General features: G+C 45.6%; 1 long non-coding RNA gene across 1 annotated transcript; it reads left to right on the top strand.

Annotated features, from left to right (window-relative positions):
* Window positions 1-6,608: 6,608 nt before the first annotated feature.
* Window positions 6,609-7,730, top strand: LOC139551319 (uncharacterized). The gene is made up of 3 exons (XR_011670245.1): window positions 6,609-6,694; window positions 6,804-7,039; window positions 7,568-7,730. It is a non-coding gene; the product is annotated as an uncharacterized lncRNA (long non-coding RNA).
* Window positions 7,731-13,153: the final 5,423 nt, after the last annotated feature.

Here is a 13,153-nt window from a genome sequence, read left to right on the forward strand (position 1 = left end):
ACTCATGTAGGTAAATAAGACCACAAACTAAAAGGTTTTCCAAATATAGCATGGCTTCCTCTTCAGTCCACAGTAGAATATAATGGTTTATCCTCATTTATGGCATGGAAGGTTCCGTGTTTGTTACGTCAATAAGTCTGATTTTATAAATATTAATAAAATGTCTTTGTTCATTCATTTTCACCTTGCTAGTATTTCATTATGTTATTTCTGAGTTTTATTACTAGAAGTGTTTAATGATGTTATCATGACATGTTCCATTCTCCATTCAGACGTTAAATAACTCTCATTTGGTTATGCACACTGTGGATATCACATCTCATTTCATTGGTCCGCTCCCATTGGCATTAAGCCAATCTCCTGTGACCTGTTAGAAAGAGGGAAGTCCATGTATGTCTGTCAAATGAAATCAAATTGTATTAGTCACATGCGCCGAATTCAACAGGTGTAGACCTTACAGTGAAATGCTTGCTTACAAGCCCCTAACCAACAATGCGGTTTAAAAAATACGAATAAGAAATAAAATAAACAAGTAATTAAAGAGCAGCAGTAAAATAACAATAGTGTGACTGTATAGAGGGGGTACCAGTAAAGAGTCCATGTGCGGGGGCACCGGTTAGTCGAGGTAATTGAGAGAATGTGTACATGTAGGTAGAGTTATTAAAGTGACTATGCATAGATGATAAAAACAGAGAGTAGGGGGGTCGGGCAATGCAAATAGTCTGGGTAGCCATTTGATTAGATGTTCAGGAGTCTTATGGCTTGGGGGTAGATGCTGTTGAGAAGCCTCTTGGAACTAGACTTGGCGTTCTGGTACCCCTTGACGTGCTGTAGCAGAGAGAACAGTCTATGACGAGGGTGGCTGGAGTCTTTTACAATTTTTAGGGCCTTCCTCTGACACCGCCTGATATAGAGGTCCTGGATGGCAGGAAGCTTGGCCCCAGTGATGTACTGGGCCATACGCACCTCCCTCTGTAGTGCCTTGCGGTCGGAGGCCGAGCAGTTGCCATACCAGGCAGTGATGCAAAGGTGTTACTTTTGTCCAGGTGGGAAAGGGCAGTGTGGAGTGCAATAGAGATTGCATCATATGTGGATCTGTTAGGGCGGTATGCAAATTGGAGTGGTTCTAGGGTTTCTGGGATAATGGTGTCCATGACCAGCCTATCAAAGCACTTCACGGCTACAGACGTGAGTGCTACGGATCGGTAGTCATTTAGGCAGGTTACCTTAGTGTTCTTGGGCACAGGCACTATGGTGGTCTGCTTAAAACATGTTGGTATTACAGAGAGGTTGAAAATGTCAGTGAAGACACTTGCCAGTTGGTCAGCGCATGCTCACAGTACATGTCCTGGTAATCCGTCTGGCCCTGCGGCCTTGTGAATGTTGACCTGTTTAACGGTCTTACTCACATCGGCTGCGGAGAGCGTGATCACACAGTCGTCCGGAACAGCTGGTGCTCTCATGCATGTTTCAGTGTTATTTGCCTCGAAGCGAGCATAGAAGTAGTTTAGCTCGCCTGGTAGGCTCGTATCACTGGGCAGCTCTCGACTGTGCTTCCCTTTGTAGTCTGTAATCGTCTGCAAGCCCTGCCACATCCTGATGAGCATCGGAGCTGCTGTAATATGATTCAAATTTAGTCCTGTATTGACGCTTTGCCTGTTTGATGGTTCGTCGGAGGGCATAGCGGGATTTCTTATAAGCATCCGGGTTAGAGTCCCGCTCCTTGAAAGCGGCAACTCTGGCCTTTAGCTCAGTGAGGATGTTGCCTGTAATCCATGGCTTCTGGTTGAGGTATGTACGTACAGTCACTGTGGGGACAACGTCATCAATGCACTTATTGATGAAGCCAATGACTGATATGGTGTACTCCTCAATGCCATCGGAGGAATCCCAGAACATATTCCAGTCTGTGCTAGCAAAACAGTCCTGTAGCTTAGCATCTGCTTCATCTGACCACTTTTTTATCGACCAAGTCACTGGTGCTTCCTGCTTTAGTTTTTGCTTGTAAGGAGGAATCAGGAGGTTAGAATTATGGTCAGATTTGCCAAATGGAGGGCGAAGCAGAGCTTTGTATGCTTGTCTGTGTGTGGAGGTAAAGTGCTCTTGAGTTCTTTTCCCTCTGGTTGCATATTTAACATACTGATAGGAATTTGGTAAAACGGATTTAAGTTTCCCTGCATTAAAGTCCCCGGGCCACTAGGAGCGCCACCTCTGGTTGGGCGTTTTCCTGTTTGCTTAGCTCATTGAGTTTGGTCTTAGTGCCAGCATCGGTCTGTGGTGGTATGTAGACAGCTACGAAAAATACAGATGAAAACTCTCTAGGTAGATAATGTGGTCTACAGCTTGTCATGAGATACTCTACCTCATGCGAGCAAAACTTTGAGACTTCCTTAGATATCGTGCACCAGCTGTTGTTTACAAATATACATAGACCACCCCCCTTGTCTTACCAGACGCTGCTGTTCTATCCTGCCGATACAGCGCATAACCAGCCAGCTGTATGTTGATAATGTCGTCGTTCAGCCATGACTCCGTGAAACACAAGATAGTACAGTTTTTAATGTCACGTCCTCTTTTTCTCCGTCTTCTCTTCATGCAAATGACGGGGATTTGGGCCTGTTCCCGGGAAAGCAGTATGTCGTTCACGTTGGGCTAGTCAGACTCGTTAACGGAAAAAAAAGCTTTTGCCAGTTCGTGGTGAGTAATCGCTGTTCTGATGTCCAGAAGTTATTTTCCGTCATAAGTGATGGTAGCAGCAACATTATGTACACAATAAGTACAAAAATAAGTTACAAACAACGCAAAATAACAATAAAAAAACCCACAGTTGGTTAGGTGCACGTAAAACGTCAGCCGCCTTCTCCGGCGCCATGATACATGATTGGTTCTTTTGTATTCCACCCCCCCCCCCCCCTGTATTCTACCCCTCCTCTGTATTCTACCCCTTCCCCCATTCCTGCCCGTTACCCCATCTGCAAATGATAATAAAACACCTGTCTAATGAAGTGTATGCTCTGCACTTAACAAAACACCAGAAATATCCATTTAATTTTGAGAAATTTGTTTGGGATTCCTTCCATTTCAAAATAATTCATTAAAATGTATTTAAAATTTAAACCTGTATAAAGTTCAGTTGTATAGTAGCCTAAATTATCATGGCATTATGCTAATGAGAAGCATCAATCCCCCAAAATATACAATATTACTTTTTTGTTTTACTTGAACTTTTGTGCAGTTGAACAGAAATGTACAAGATGTTGACAACGTATTCTCCATCTTGTCTCTCTCCATCTAAAATGGAGGAGAATAAAGGACCTAAAAGCAATAATATTTAAAGCAGCTGATAATGACTTTATGAGTTACATGTCTCTCTCCATCTGGACCTACAATCAGAACATATTCAAAGCAGCTGATAATCAGTTAAAGTGTTATATTTGTTAAGGTCAGAGTAGTTGGAGCGAGACTGACGGTCCATTGTCACGGGTCTGGTCAGAACAGTATTTAAAAGGTCACGTCTCCCAGCTTCAGAAGGCTCTGACCATCACAGGGAAGACCCTTCACTCTCACCTCAACAAAGAAGACCCTTCACTCTCACCTCAACAAAGAAGACCCTTCACTCACCTCTCAACACGAAAGACCATTCACTGTCTCCTCTCAACACGATAGACCATTCACTGTCTCCTCTCAACATGATAGACCATTCACTGTCTCCTCTCAACAGGAAAGACCCTTCACGCTCACCTCTGAACAGGTAAGACCATTTACTGTCACCTCTCAACAACTCAAAATCCACTTGTCTGACTCTCTAGAGGTGAGCTAAACGTAATGGGGGAGCAGTGTGTCTCTTCATCAGTCTGTGTCAGCTATATCTTTTAGTCAAGGGGAGAGTGGGGTATGTTCAGCCACTTTAGGATAAGTGGCTGATGGTGTCCTGTTATGATGCTTGATAGGTCAAAGTTTAATTCATGGAATGGGGGTGTGGTATATTGTATAAATAAAGTATGCCTACATTCAGATATAGATCTCTCTGTTCAATATCACCCTCCCTTCCGTTTATTGACCAGCTGTCTGGGACAGGGATGTTATTTCCATGTGCCAATTCGTAGGCAAGTTCTCTGCATTTGAGGCTACAAAGCCCATGAAACTGGTCCGTGAGATTCTTGATATGATTATCAAGCTCAGACTCCATGTCATCAGATAAGACCTTGTGTTCCTCTCTTTTAGACAGGTGTTTGTTCATTTGTATTGGTCATATGTACAGGATACACATGGTATACAAGTCCAACGACAAAATGCTTACTTGCAGGTTCCTTCTGGACAATGCAACAACAAAAATGAATAATAAAATATATGAACATAAAGTAGATGGCTCAGTAGAATAGAATAAACATTTTAGCATACATATAATACAGGAAGGCACAGTGCAGTATTTAACGATCATAAATAAGAGTCTGGTAACAGCAGTTGTTATGTGTGTGAAGTATGAATGTGTGTGTGTATAAGTGTGTGTGTATAAGTGGATGAGTGGATGTCTGTGTGGGAGTGCATGAGTTCTAAAGTGCGGAGAATCAGAGCAGGTGGTCCGTCCAGTTCAAGTGTTCAGCAGTCTGATGGCTTGTCGACAGAAACTGTCTCGAAGCCTCTTGGTATCAGACCTCATGCTCTGATACCGTCTGTAAACAACTGGTGCCTGGGGGGTGTGGGGTCCTTGACGATGCTGCGGGCCTTCCTCAGGCACCGTTTAGAGTAGATGTCCTGGATGAGTGGTAACAAGTTCCCAGTGATGTACTGGGCCATCTTCACCAGCCTGCTGGAGGCCCAAGTTCCCAGTGATGTACTGGGCCGTCTTCACCAGCCTGCTGGAGGCCCAAGTTCCCAGTGATGTACTGGGCCGTCTTCACCAACCTGCTGGAGGCCCAAGTTCCCAGTGATGTACTGGGCCGTCTTCACCAGCCTGCTGGAGGCCCAAGTTCCCAGTGATGTACTGGGCCGTCTTCACCAGCCGTTGGAGGCCCAAGTTCCCAGTGATGTACTGGGCCGTCTTCACCAGCCTGCTGGAGGCCCAAGTTCCCAGTGATGTACTGGGCCGTCTTCACCAGCCGCTGGAGGCCCAAGTTCCCAGTGATGTACTGGGCCGTCTTCACCAGCGCTGGAGGGCCTTGCGGTCGTGGACGGAGCATTTCCCGTACCAGACCGTGATGCAACCAGTCAGGACGCTTTCGATGGTGCAGCAGTAGTATACGAAGAGTTCCTGGGGTGGCATGCGGGATTTCTTCAGCCGCCTTAGGAAGTAGAGACGCTGTTGTGGCCTCTTGACAAGTGTGGTGGTTGTTGGTCCATGTCAAGTCCTTGGTGATGGGGACGCAGTGGAGGAAAAAGTACTTGGGTAAAAGTAAAGATACCCTGATAAAAAATGACTCGGGTAAAAGTGAAAGTCACCCAGTAAAATACTACTTAAGTATAAGTTTAAAAGTATTCGTTTTTTGAAAATATTTAAGTCTCAAAGTAAAAATAATTGCTAAAATATACTTAATAAGTATCAAAAGAAAAAGTAAAGGTATAAATCATTTCAAATTCAGCAAACCAGACTGCACAATTATTTATTTACATTTTTTATGGAGAGCCAGGGTCAATCTCCTGTACCCTGTCAATCTACTGTACCCTATAGCTAGAAATGGGTTATTGAGATTTATAGTTACAGTGGCCAGAATGAATGCGAAGACACTTAGTGCCCTCTGAAATGAACATGTGCTTGACTCCTCTTTAATTTGCATCTCTGTTTTATCCTTTCCAGCATTTCCCCTGGACAGCCATGAAGATGAAAATTAAGCAGACCTTCATTTTGGCCATTTTGTTTTTTCAACTGACCATCTCGGTTGAAGGAGGGGTAAGTGACTTTAAATAATTAATCTCCTAATCTACTAGTATGATATTTACCGTCTTGTTAGTAGGTATTCAACAAAAGTGAGAAACGTTTTGGCTCATTGAACATGTTTTTTATTGAAATAGTTACTGTTTTGTTATGACTCAATTGCCTCTCTGCTACTAACAGGGGACTGGGTCTGGGCCGGTTCAACAGGTAAAACAACCAGAACTACAAACACTACAGTATTAATTTACTGAATAATATGACATACTGTGTGCTGGTAGCCCATTTAAATACTATTTATTCAAGTAATGTCCTTATGATAAAGCATTTGTAGTTTTATTAATTTAGTTTATTATTATTAATTCACTTTTCAGAGAAAAGTTTCTTAATTAATTAACAGTAAATTACTAACTGAACATGTTTTTATTTGAAAAGTAGTTTTTTGTTCTGAATATATAACTCGGGACCCCAACACACTTACACTTTGTGAAAATGTGTCATTGTCAGGCACATTAGCATTATACATTGTCAATGAATACAATGAAATCGTTGCCTGAGTTTGTTAACTACTTTTTAAAAGATATGTATTTTGTGATTTACAGGAAAAGATCAATGTAAATAGCAATTAGCGTCAGACAATGCCGGTATTACTTGTTCCTATAATGATTCTATTTGTTTATTTAATCATCTTTTAGGAGTATCATTTTGGGGATATCATCAAATTTGATCGACCTGTATTCAACCACTATGCAATTTGGGTGGGTGATGAAGTGTTTGGCAATCCCAATATAAGACAAAATGGACAAGATATTTTTCACTTCCCAGGTAAGTTTAAAATATTAACAATATAAAACATGAGCCTATACAATCCAAAATATTACTATAAAGTCACAAATTACAAAAATGTCTGATTTCATTTCCATTTCTCTATCAGGTGAGATAGTCTCTACAGTTACAAAATGTGCATTTGCTTCACTGGAAGCGGTTAAAGGCAGAAGTACCCCTGTGGTGGACAATTATCTACATGGAAAAAAAGATATCAGAACGGATGCACAGATGATTCAAGATATTGTGACCCTGAATAACGATTGTGGGAGATACTTTGTTATCAAGAACAATTGTGAGCATATTGCCACAACTATTCGCTACGGTGAGGCTGTCTGCTTACAGGTACGTGTATTCATTTAATCAGACTCTGAAGAGGCTATACATCTGAAGTGTGTAGTGAACTTCCATTCCATCAAACACAAACTCTCTTTGTTGTCTTGACAACTGGATTTTTGGGATTTTGGATATGGATCAATCTATTACTGAGCATATTTAAATGAGGTGAAGGCTAGCCATCAACGTAGCTAGAACCATGACGGCATTATGTTTATAACCTGGGGCACATTCAATTAATTAAACATTTCGCTACGTTTCACAACGGTGTGTACTGAACGACAACGGTGCGCACCATTCTTCAATGTTCTTTGAGTTGTGTTTGCTACCATCTGGTGATTAATATGGGTATGACCATTTAAAATGGCAAAACTTGAGCCGTGTCATACTGAAAACTATTGCCTTCTCAGAGACCATATTCACAGCATTCTTTAACTGGTCTTTCAGTACAGCACCATTTCCATTCAATTAAAAATTGTACAACATTGGCCCCTGCTGAACGCTGTCCTGATTTTTCTCTCCTCCAACGGTCCTTAGCAAGGTTCCAATATCGTTACTGAAACTCTGGCGAGCTTCTGCTGTGTCACCAATAGAGTTGCCGAAACACTCAAGAAGAATCAGAAGAGGGGGCGTGGCAGAAGAGGTCTTGGTCTCCTGCGTGATGAATCGCGCGCCAACCAGGGTGCACCAGCTGCTTGAATTCTAAACCTCTCAGATGTTCTCTCTCTCTCTTCCATCCTCTCTGTCTCTGTATGAAGTGAGGTCTAAACCTCTCAGATGGTCTCTCTCTCTTCCATCCTCTCTGTCTCTGTATGAAGTGAGGTCTAAACCTTTCAGATGTTCTCGCTCTCTTCCATCCTCTCTGTCTCTGTATGAAGTGAGGTCTAAACCTCTCAGATGTTCTCTCTCTCTCCCATCCTCTCTGTCTCTGTATGAAGTGAGGTCTAAACCTCTCAGATGTTCTCTCTCTCTCCCATCCTCTCTGTCTCTGTATGAAGTGAGGTCTAAACCTCTCAGATGTTCTCTCTCTCTTCCATCCTCTCTGTCTCTATATGTAGTGAGGTCTAAACCTCTCAGATGTTCTCTCTCTCTTCCATCTTCTCTGTCTCTATATGTAGTGAGGTCTAAATCTCTCAGATGTTCTCTCTCTCTTCCATCCTCTCTGTCTCTGTATGAAGTGAGGTCTTAATAATAATAAAACATGAGCAAGAATTCTGTTTCCTGTCTGTTTTATTGTCGGTTGACTGCATCCACATCCATTGTTGAGACTATACACTGCTTAAAATGGATAAAGGGCTTGTAAGCTGTCAATTAAGAGTACATTTAAAAAATATATGTTATAACTCACTTATTAACATTCATCTCGCGTTAAGTGATTTATTGGTAATATGGTGTTTTACTGTAAGATGAGGAAATGTTGGAGACTTCACTGTCAGCAGCATGTGGACACGATTATCACTGATGTAATAGTTGAATCCCAACACTAGATGGCAGACAATGTACAACCTAAAGACCTTTGGTCTAGTGGTCTCAAATTCAATGCTGGACCTTCGTGCCAGTTTGACTGCATTTTTTAAATTCTTCCCTTCTAATCAGGGACTGATTTATACCTGGGACACCAGGTGGATGCAATTACTTATCAGGTAGAACAGAAAACCAGCAGTAATCTGGACATCCAGGGTAGTTTTGGATACCCCTGGTCTAGTGTATTACAGTGGACTATTTATAATGAAAAACTACATGATAACTAATTGATTACTAGGTGATAACGAATTGAAAACTTTATGATAACTAATTGATAACTGGAGGGTATACGTCAGGTATGATGGAGGGTACATAAGGTATGATGGAGGGTACACAGTAGGTATGATGGAGGTTATACAGCAGGTATGATGGAGGGTACACAGTAGGTATGATGGAGGGTACACAGTAGGTATGATGGAGGGTATACAGCAGGTATGATGGAGGGTATACAGTAGGTACGATGGAGGGTATACAGCAGGTACAATGGAGGGTATACATCAGGTATGATGGAGGGTACATAAGGTATGATGGAGGGTATACAGTAGGTATGATGGAGGGTATACAGTAGGTATGATGGAGGGTATACATCAGGTATGATGGAGGGTATACAGTAGGTATGATGGAGGGTACATAAGGTATGATGGATGGTATACAGTAGGTATGATGGAGGGTATACAGTAGGTATGATGGAGGGTATACAGCAGGTATGATGGAGGGTATACAGTAGGTATACTGGAGGGTATACAGTAGGTATGATGGAGGGTATACATCAGGTATGATGGAGGGTACATAAGGTATGATGGATGGTATACAGTAGGTGTGATGGAGGGTATACAGCAGGCATGATGGAGGGTATACAGCAGGTATGATGGAGGGTATACAGTAGGTATGATGGAGGGTATACAGCAGGCATGATGGAGGGTATACAGCAGGTATGATGGAGGGTATACAGTAGGTATGATGGAGGGTATACAGTAGGTGTGATGGAGGGTATACATCAGGTGTGCTGGAGGGTATACATCAGGTATGATGGAGGGTACATAAGGTATGATGAAGGGTATACATCAGGTATGATGGAGGGTACATAAAGTGGGATGGAGGGTATACAGTAGGTATGATGGAGGGTATACAGCAGGTATGATGGAGGGTATACAGTAGGTATGATGGAGGGTATATAAGGTATGATGGAGGGTATACAGCAGGTATGATGGAGGGTATACAGTAGGTATACTGGAGGGTTTACAGTAGGTATGATGGAGGGTATACAGCAGGTGTGATGGAGGGTATACAGTAGGTATGATGGAGGGTATACAGTAGGTATGATGGAGGGTATACAGTAGGTATGATGGAGGGTATACAGTAGGTATGATGGAGGGTATACAGCAGGTATGATGGAGGGTATACAGTAGGTATGATGGGAACTCTCTACTAGGCACAGATGAATATCCTCCTTAATCCCACAATTCAATGGGAAGGCATCAAGTCAGAGTTCCAACAATGGGCCTCAGTAGATAGACAGCAAAGAGTGTCAGGGGCCAACCAATAGCATTCCACTGCATATAGGCTGGATTCTCAAGCCAAACAGGTTCCTGCAACACGTCATCAGAACATGTATCTGAATGCAGCATGCACTGAGATCCCCATCCCCAGACACAGAGGGGGACAAAGACTGGACTGAGATCCCCATCCCCAGACACAGAGGGGGACAAAGACTGGACTGAGATCCCAGCTCGCTCCACCAGAGGCAGGGTGCCGGGCGGAAGACCGGCGCTACTGTGCTGGGGGTGTAGGAGCCAGTGGGGTCCTGCTGGTTCGAAAATGTCTGGAGGAGCCAGTCTCTACAGGGATTTGTCCAGGCCAGTCTCTACAGGGATCTCTCCAGGCCAGCACCGTCTACAGGGATTTGTCCAGGCCAGTTTCTGCAGGGATTTGTCCAGACCAGTCTCTACAGGGATCTGTCCAGGCCAGTCTCCACAGGGATCTGTCCAAGGCCAGTCTCTACAGGGATCTGTCCAAGGCCAGTCTCTACAGGGATCTGTCCAAGGCCAGTCTCTACAGGGATCTGTCCAAGGCCAGTCTCTACAGGGATCTGTCCAAGGCCAGTCTCTACAGGGATCTGTCCAGGCCAGTATCTACAGGGATCTGTCCAGGACAGTCTCTACAGGGATTTGTCCAGGCCAGTCTCTACAGGGATTTGTCCAGGCCAGTCTCTACAGGGATTTGTCCAGGCCAGTCTCTACAGGGATCTGTCCAGGTGTAACAGCAGCCTTCCCTCTCTTCACGAGAAGAGAGGGTGTAACAGGGATCAGACCAACACGCAGCGTAGCCAGTGCTCAACATGTTTAATTAAACGAATAAACAGTGAACACTTACAAATACAAAATAACAAAATGTGGCAAACCGATACAGCCCTATCTGGTGCAGAGAAAACAGAGACAGGAAACAACCACCCACAATCCCCAACACAAAACAAGCCACTTATATATGATTCCCAATCAGAGACAACACAAAACATCTGCCTCTGATTGAGAACCATATTAGGCCAAACATAGAAACATAAAAACTAGGCACACAACATAGAATGCCCACCCAGCTCACGTCCTGACCAACACTAAAACAAGCACAACACACAAGAACTTTGGTCAGAACGTGACACCAGGCCAGTCTCTACAGGGATTTGTACAAGCCAGTCTCTACAGGGATTTGTCCAGGCCAGTCTCTACAGGGATTTGTCCAGGCCAGTCTCTACATGGATTTGTCCAGGCCAGTCTCTACAGGGATTTGTCCAGGCCAGTCTCTACAGGGATTTGTCCAGGCCAGTCTCTACAGGGATCTGTCCAAGCCAGTCTCTACAGGGATTTTTCCAGGCCAGTCTCTACAGGGATCAGACAAACTAGACACACAACATAGAATGCCCACCCAGCTCACGTCCTGACCAACACGAATACAAGCATAACACACAAGAACTATGGTCAGAACGTGACAGTACCCCCCTCCTGAGGTGCGGACTCCGAACGCACCCCCTAAAACTCAAGGGGAGGGTCTGGGTGGGCATCTGTCCACGGTGGCGGCTCCGGCGCAAGACGAGGCCACCACTCCACCATTGTCTTTGTCCCCCTCCTTAGCGTCCTTTGAGTGGCGACCCTCGCCCCAGACCTTGGCCTAGGAATCCTCACCTTGGCCTAGGAATCCTCACTCCTCACTAGATTGAGGAGACAGCTCAGGACAGAGAGGTAGCTCAGGACAGAGAGGTAGCTCAGGACAGAGAGGTAGCTCAGGACAGAGAGGCAGCTCTGGACTGAAGGGCAGCTCCGGACTAATGGCAGCTCCGGACTGAGGGGCAGCTCCGGACTGAGGGGCAGCTCCGGACTGAGGGGCAGCTCCGGACTGAAGGGCAGCTCATGACTGAAGGGCAGCTCATGACTGGAGGGCAGCTCATGACTGGAGGGCAGCTCATGACTGGAGGGCAGCTCATGACTGGGGGGCAGCTCATGACTGGAGGGCAGCTCATGACTGGAGGGCAGCTCATGACTGGAGGGCAGCTCATGACTGGAAGGCAGCTCATGACTGGAGGGCAGCTCATGACTGGAGGGCAGCTCATGACTGGCAGGCAGCTCTGGCAGCTCATGACTGGCGGGCGGCTCTGGCAGCTCCTGACTGGCGGGCGGCTCTGGCAGCTCCTGACTGGCGGGCGGCTCTGGCAGCTCCTGACTGACGGGCGGCTCTGGCAGCTCCTGACTGGCTGGCGGCTCTGGCAGCTCCTGACTGACGGACGGCTCTAATGGCTCGGGACAGGCGGGCGGCTCTGATGGCCCGGGACAGACGGGCGGCTCTGACGGCTCGGGGCAGACGGATGGCTCAGATGGCGCTGGGCAGACGGATGGCTCAGATGGCGCTGGGCAGACTGACGGCTCAGATGGCGCTGGGCAGGCAGGCAGCTCAGACGGCGCTGGGCAGGCAGGCAGCTCAGACGGCGCTGGGCAGGCAGGGAACTCAGACGGCGCTGGACAGGCAGGCAACTCAGACGGCGCTGGACAGGCAGGCAACTCAGACGGCGCTGGGCAGGCAGGCACTAAAACAAGCACAACACACAAGAACTATGGTCAGAACGTGACACCAGGCCAGTCTCTACAGGGATTTGTCCAAGCCAGTCTCTACAGGGATTTGTCCAGGCCAGTCTCTACAGGGATTTGTCCAGGCCAGTCTCTACAGGGATTTGTCTAGGCCAGTCTCTACATGGATTTGTCCAGGCCAGTCTCTACAGGGATCTGTCCAAGCCAGTCTCTACAGGGATTTGTCCAGGCCAGTCTCTACAGGGATCTGTCCAGCCCAGTCTCTACAGGGATCTGTCCAAGCCAGTCTCTACAGGGATCTGTCCAAGCCAGTCTCTACAGGGATTTGTCCAGGCCAGTCTCTACAGGGATCTGTCCAGGCCAGTCTCTACAGGGATTTGTCCAGGCCAGTCTCTACAGGGATTTGTCCAGGCCAGTCTCTACAGGGATCTGTCCAGCCCAGTCTCTACAGGGATTTGTCCAGGCCAGTCTCTACAGGGATTTGCCTAGGCCAGTCTCTACAGGGATTTGTCCAGTCCAGTCTCTA

Source organism: Salvelinus alpinus, chromosome 23, assembly GCF_045679555.1.
Source record: "Salvelinus alpinus chromosome 23, SLU_Salpinus.1, whole genome shotgun sequence".
NCBI lineage: Eukaryota > Metazoa > Chordata > Actinopteri > Salmoniformes > Salmonidae > Salvelinus > Salvelinus alpinus.